Below are 6186 nucleotides of genomic sequence, written 5' to 3'. Positions count from 1 at the left end.
ATGCATTTTGCAAAGTTTGTCACGCTGAAGTGGAGTCGAGACTCTCATTTGAATCGTCATGAAGCAACTCTCAAGCACAAGCAGAGATTACCGAGCACGTCTCAATCAACCATTCAGGTAGGAACTACGTAACATTGTGTCAGCTGCTGTTATTTTTATGCCTAATATCTTTATTATAATATTGCCATAGCGCCTTTGTCAACTTGGGCCCATATCCAACTAAATCTAGAGTCTAAAGTGTCTAGATTCTCTAGACTACGGTATGTCTCACTCATTAGCACCCTTGCAGTTTAAGATGATGGCACAATGTCCATAATTCACAACTTTGCCTAATGATTTTACCCTTTGTACTTGGGTGTCGGACTTGGCCAGCTCCGTGAGCCGGAATCACGTTGGGTCTCAAGAGGCTGAGAGTCTTAGACAAGCAGCCACTGTGCCATTATGCCAATTTTATAGAAATTCATTTTGCCCAGACAGCGGCCCGCTCTTTTTGTTTTCCAAGGGTCAATGGCTTTTTAACGTGCACATGGGACCTCCAAGATTGTTATCAGTCTCCGACAGGACGAGGCGCTCGATAAACATACTGATAAGATCAGGGAGTCGATTAACACAGACGAAACGGCCATTTTGTCCCCATTGGTACTTGAACCACAGACCTCTGGATTACGACACGCGAAAGACATATATGCATTGCCCCCCCCCCCCCTCGCTCTCTCTCTCTCTGACACACATCCTCCCTCTCCCGTATCTATGTCTGTCGCTTTCCCCCTTCCCTCTCCCCGTATTTATGTCTCTGTCACCCCCACACACCCCCTTTATCGTTTGTTTGTTTTTAGGTGTTTAACGGCTCTTTCGACACTGTTTAGGTCATTTAAGCGCCCGTTTCTGTCTTTTATCAATTTTTATCGGCCTTGAGGGGCCATAGCTGCTCAATCGTGTACTGTTGTAATATTTTTTTATAAAATCATAATATGTAGTTACATGTTTGTTTTAAAAACATTTATTTACAATTTCTGCAGGAGTTCACATTCCTGCAGATATTTAAAATTGTAAAGGATCGACCGACTGGAACAGAGACTTCAAGTCCCTGTTTTCATAATGTTGTGACATTTGTTCTAACTCTGTACAATCAATTAAAATATGTTGAACTGTGAGGTCACAGTTACATCTTCTGCAGAGGGGTTTTTCATCCCTCTCCAGAAGGAAGCGGTGAGTAAGGGCAGTATGTCCGATCCGGAGTCGAGTTATTTTGACCTCGTCTCTTCTTTTTGAGTAGGATGTGCCTATCACTCATTGGAAGGCACAGGATCACTTCGCCTGGATAAAAAATGTTTCGATCTTTACAGCGGAATCGAGAGCAATCCTAAATGCTCTCTGTTTGACTGAGAGATCGAATAAAAACAAATTCTTGATCTTGTCTGACTCGCTGTCCGTACTTAAGGGGATCTCAAATTTTTATTGCACCGATCCAAGAATCACAAGAAAGTTTGTTTTCTCTGGGTACCGAGTCATGTGGGTATCCAGGGGAACGAAGAAGCGGATCGACTGGCAAAAGAGGCGGTGAACGAATTACAAGAGGGCAGTAAAATCCCACACGCGGATTTAAAGATCAATATTAAAAAATACGTCCGAAAGGAATGGGAACGATCCTGGAGTCGAGACGTACATAACAAATTAAACTGACCTCGGCCGAAGACTCAACCCCCTTTATCAGTCCCCCCCCCCCCTCTCTCTCTATCACTCATTCTCTCTCTCACACACGCTCATTCTCACTCTCTCTCTCTCTCTCTCTGTGTGTGTGTGTGTGTGTGTGTGTGTGTGTGTGTGTTTAGCTAGAATATAGTAGTATTTCTTACTTGTTTCAGGTGGCTAAAACCCCAAGGTTGCTCTCATTAGAGATATCTGACTCTACTAAAAAGGCGGAAATCGAAATCACGGCTGCTGTTGCCTGTCACTGCTCAATAATGACTATGGATCATCTTGGGGAGATACTGGGTCGCTATGGGCATGGAAGTACTCTTGGATTCATCAAGATGCACAGAACAAAATGTTCAGCACTCATACAGAAATGCATTGCACCAGCTTTGAAGGAAGAATTGAGAAATGGAATAGCAGGGGAAAAGTACGTAGTCATCATTGGTGAATCAACAGACGTAGCCAGCCAAAAGCTACTTTGTGCAGTTGTTAGCTATGTAAGTGACACAGTTGGTCCAGTTCCAGACTTCCTCAGCCTGATACCAGTTAAGGACATCTGCTGGAACGCTATTTCAAGCTCTGAAAAAAGAGCTACTCTCATATGGCATGGAACTCTCTAACTGTATTGGTTTTGCTAGTGATGGAGCATCAGTCATGGTCGGTCAGAACAACAATGTGTGGACTCGCATAAAAGAAGTTTCACCGGATTGTGTACAGATGAAATGCATTTGTCACTCATTGGCATTGTGCATCCAACGAGCTTTTGCGGAATTACCATCCAACCTTGGCTACTTGTTAAAGGAAATTCCTGCATGGTTTTCACATAGCACTTTAAGGAGAGAGGCCTTTAAATCCCTGTTTGGTGTTATGAACGCAGATAGTGGTGTATCCGTGCAGACACCATATGAACGGTTATCGACTACCAGATGGCTTGTGCGAGGCAAAGTTATGGGCAATATTCTCGCAAACTGGGAAGAACTGCTAGGATATTTCATGGTTGAAGAACAGTCTTTGAAGAGCCAACAGATGCAAAGTTCAAAGCAAGATTGTTGAAAGAAATGTTGAACGACCGCTTCAATTTCCTGCTGTTGCACTTTGCCACCCCAGTGGTACAGGAATTCGAGAGACTCAATGCCTTATTTAAAACAGACAAAGCAGATCCTCACAAACTTTACAAAGAACTGTAGCTGCATCATAAGAGCCTAATCAGTCGCATCTACACCACAGATGGCAAAAAGAAAAAAAACTGGAGGGTGTGGAATTTGGGTACAAGTTCACAAAAATGAATGTAGTAAATATGTACTGGAATTTGTAGCCAATGAACAGCAACGCCAAAGTGTGGAGGAAAGGGTGCGTCGCACCAAAGAAAGGTGCCTGTCCATGTTAGAGGTTGCTTGTGAGCAAGTCAAACTAAGACATCCATCGACAAAGGACATGTTCAAAGGACTCAGTCAGCTTAGTCCAGCAAAAGTCCTTAACCAAGTGGACAAACCTGCATTCAGCAGCCTACAGTTCCTTCATTTGGTTAAATCAGATTTGGTAGAGGATCAATACAGACGTCTCACTTTTATTGGCTGGTCAGATGTGGAAGCTTTCAAAACCACAGGACTGCCAAGTGACACCCATAAATTTTGGGTAAAAAAAAATATAGCATTGTGGAGAACATTGTGCTTATTTGAGTCAATATAAAAAATGATACGGCGCACAACTCTACTGAAAGATTTGAAAATTAGAAATGTATTTTTTACAGATAGATAAACAGATAACTTGATTTCCTTTTATAATTTAAAGTCAGTTTGAAAGTTCGTTGAGTCACACAGATATCATAAAATACGTACCGACGACACTAACACTCTCAAAATCAACCAATTTCGTCACTGTAAAAAGTTGTCAGTTTGCGTCATCTATTTATGACATCAAGTATTATTATTACTTCCGTTGTGTTGTTGATTTAGCGGTGATCAGTTTTGTTATGTAGTAGTATGTTCTAATTGCGTGTATGTTTGTGTGTGTGTGTGTGTGTGTTGGCATTTTTCAGCAAATCGTGGCATTCATAGTGATATTATTCACTTGATCACATGAAGGTATTCGGATTTACACAAATTTTAAACAAGTTTCACCGATTAACAACGTCAACTAATATTACTGCTGATATTACAGTCGTTTTTATGCCATCGATGTGATAATTATTGCCCTGGGAAATATTTAATTAAACGTTGTTGTCGGCAAACTGTCAATTGTATCTGTCTAGCTTCTAGCCCGAACAAACTTGATATTTTTCGCGTCTGCTTCAGATTTTCATTTGACCTCACATAAATTAGGTAAAGGGGAGATATTCCGAAAGCACCTACATCCCCAGTATTCTTTCAATTTGTATTTTCACCGTTGATATTTTGTCAGGCGTTTATTTATTCAATTAGTCATCATATAGATTTGTGAGGATTTTTTTTTTCTATTAGGCTTAGTCATACGTCTTAGTAAAGTGCTAGGGGGGAGACGTTCCGAAAGCTCCTACATCCCCAGTATTCTTTCAATTTGTATTTTCACCGTAGATCTTTTGTCAGGCGTTTATTTATTCAATTTGTCATCATAAAGAAGCATTTTAAAAACTCTAGAACAAACCTTGATAGATTTGTGAAAGTTTAAAATGTCCTAATTTGACCATTGTTTTGATTCTCGGCCGCCATTTTAATTTGTGAAGTAATGAAAGGTAGTGCAAAGCAGTCCGAGGGTTTTTTTTTTTCTATTAGGGTTAGTCATAATGCTAGGGTGTTTATTTTCCTAACTATTAGGGTTAGTTAAAGGTAGTATAGGTTTTACTTTTTCTCGGGGTTAGTTGAGGGAATATTATTTAAGTTGTTTCCCTTTGTAGGAGCTTTCGGAAGGCCTCCCAAGTCAAGCGTGGTAAAGACTTGTGACTTATTGATATTGATATCTACTGACTGATAAACTAAAATCATGCCGAATAAAGCATGGCAGCGATGACAAGCACATCGATTAAAGTGTGCATCTAATCGTAATCAAGCTAATCAAGAAAATGGTTCAGGCAATATCAAATGAAAATAGTTCTTTCCCCGCGAAATTGCGGGCTTTTTATTAGTAATAATAAATAATAATAATAATAAAAATGATAAATATTAATAATAATAAAAATAATAAATAATAATAATAAAACTAATAAATAATAATAATAAATTTTTAATTTTTTTGAAACAATAATAATAATAATAATAATTTATTTATTTATATTGCCCCTAGTTTCCACACTAGCATATGCTCACTGGTTCTTTACAATGCAAAAATAATAATACAAAGCAGGGCATTAAGAATACAATTAACACAATACAAGGTTAAAGAATTGTATGACAGACAAGGTAAATAAAATAAACTATTTACATACAACAATGCATAATATAAACAAAAGAAAAGTGCAAGAAAAGAGGGGTCGTCTCAAAAGTAATATATGTATCATATATTTAGTTTGTAATATATTATAGGCTTTACGGAATAACTCATTGTTTAGAGTCTAGATCTAGATCTCCATTCCTTGACGATTAGGAAACCATCACAAAAATACAGTATCGGGTATCTATACTAATACTAACCTTATTTTATTATAACTTCTATTTTCAAAACAGATGGAAGTGTTCTCACAGTTGAAAGAAAAATACCTAAACTGACTGACAGTGCTTACCCAAGTAAATTTCCAAACTGCCCTTCCTACTTATCAGAGTCATCCAGTGTCAAAAGGAAAAAATATTTGATGATTGGTTGGAAAAGGACAAAATTGGTTCGGCCAGTATCGGCAACTGTGTGGCTGCAGCTACCATGTTTCAGTGCAGCAGTTGCTTGAGGGGGAGAAAAAGTTGAAGCTGTCCTCAAACTGGTCTCTGCCTGCAAAGGTACAGTGAAGCTTAACGACATAACAGAGCCATTGGAGGAGATGAAATGCCAGCTGGCTGCAACTGTAGATGACGAATACAAAGGCTTCCTCCACCTTCTTCCCAACTGCAATACAATTCACTTGACTGATGGACAGAAGAAAGCGCTAGTGTTTGTGTCTGGCTATGCTGTGACAAAGTTGTTGCCACACACGTCATGTGCGGAATGCACAAATAAACTTAGACTGGACAAGACACTACACGTTGAAACGACTGCGGACACTTATTCATATATAGCTGCCTTGGACTGAGGAGGACTGACTTGGCCTTCAGACAGATCACTGACCGTTACATTTGAAATATTCAAAATGTTTCAAGTTCTCATCAAAAAAAAAAGAAATCGAGGAGAAATTTCTAGCTTGCCACAACCAAAGAAAGACTCTCATCAATATGTCTATGCAACGGCTAGATGACACTGGGCTCCTCGAAGAACGCTGCAGTGACTGCGACAACGACTATAAAAATTTAATCAGCGCTAGTCATCAACCATTTACACCATTAAAAATCTGTGATGCCAAAGATGAGATTCCCCAAAGAATCATCACACCCG

At 39.3% G+C, this 6186-nt stretch overlaps 1 pseudogene; it reads left to right on the top strand.

The window, feature by feature from the left end:
* On the top strand, positions 1 to 5887 carry LOC144969391 (uncharacterized; annotated as a pseudogene).
* The last annotated feature ends 299 nt before the right edge of the window (positions 5888 to 6186 follow it).

The sequence above is a fragment of the Berghia stephanieae genome, chromosome 3 (genome assembly GCF_034508935.2).
Source record: "Berghia stephanieae isolate SIO BIC M18660-M18661 chromosome 3, UCSD_Bste_1.3, whole genome shotgun sequence".
Classification (NCBI taxonomy): Eukaryota; Metazoa; Mollusca; class Gastropoda; order Nudibranchia; family Aeolidiidae; genus Berghia; species Berghia stephanieae.
This window is presented reverse-complemented; position numbering and strand designations above follow the sequence as displayed.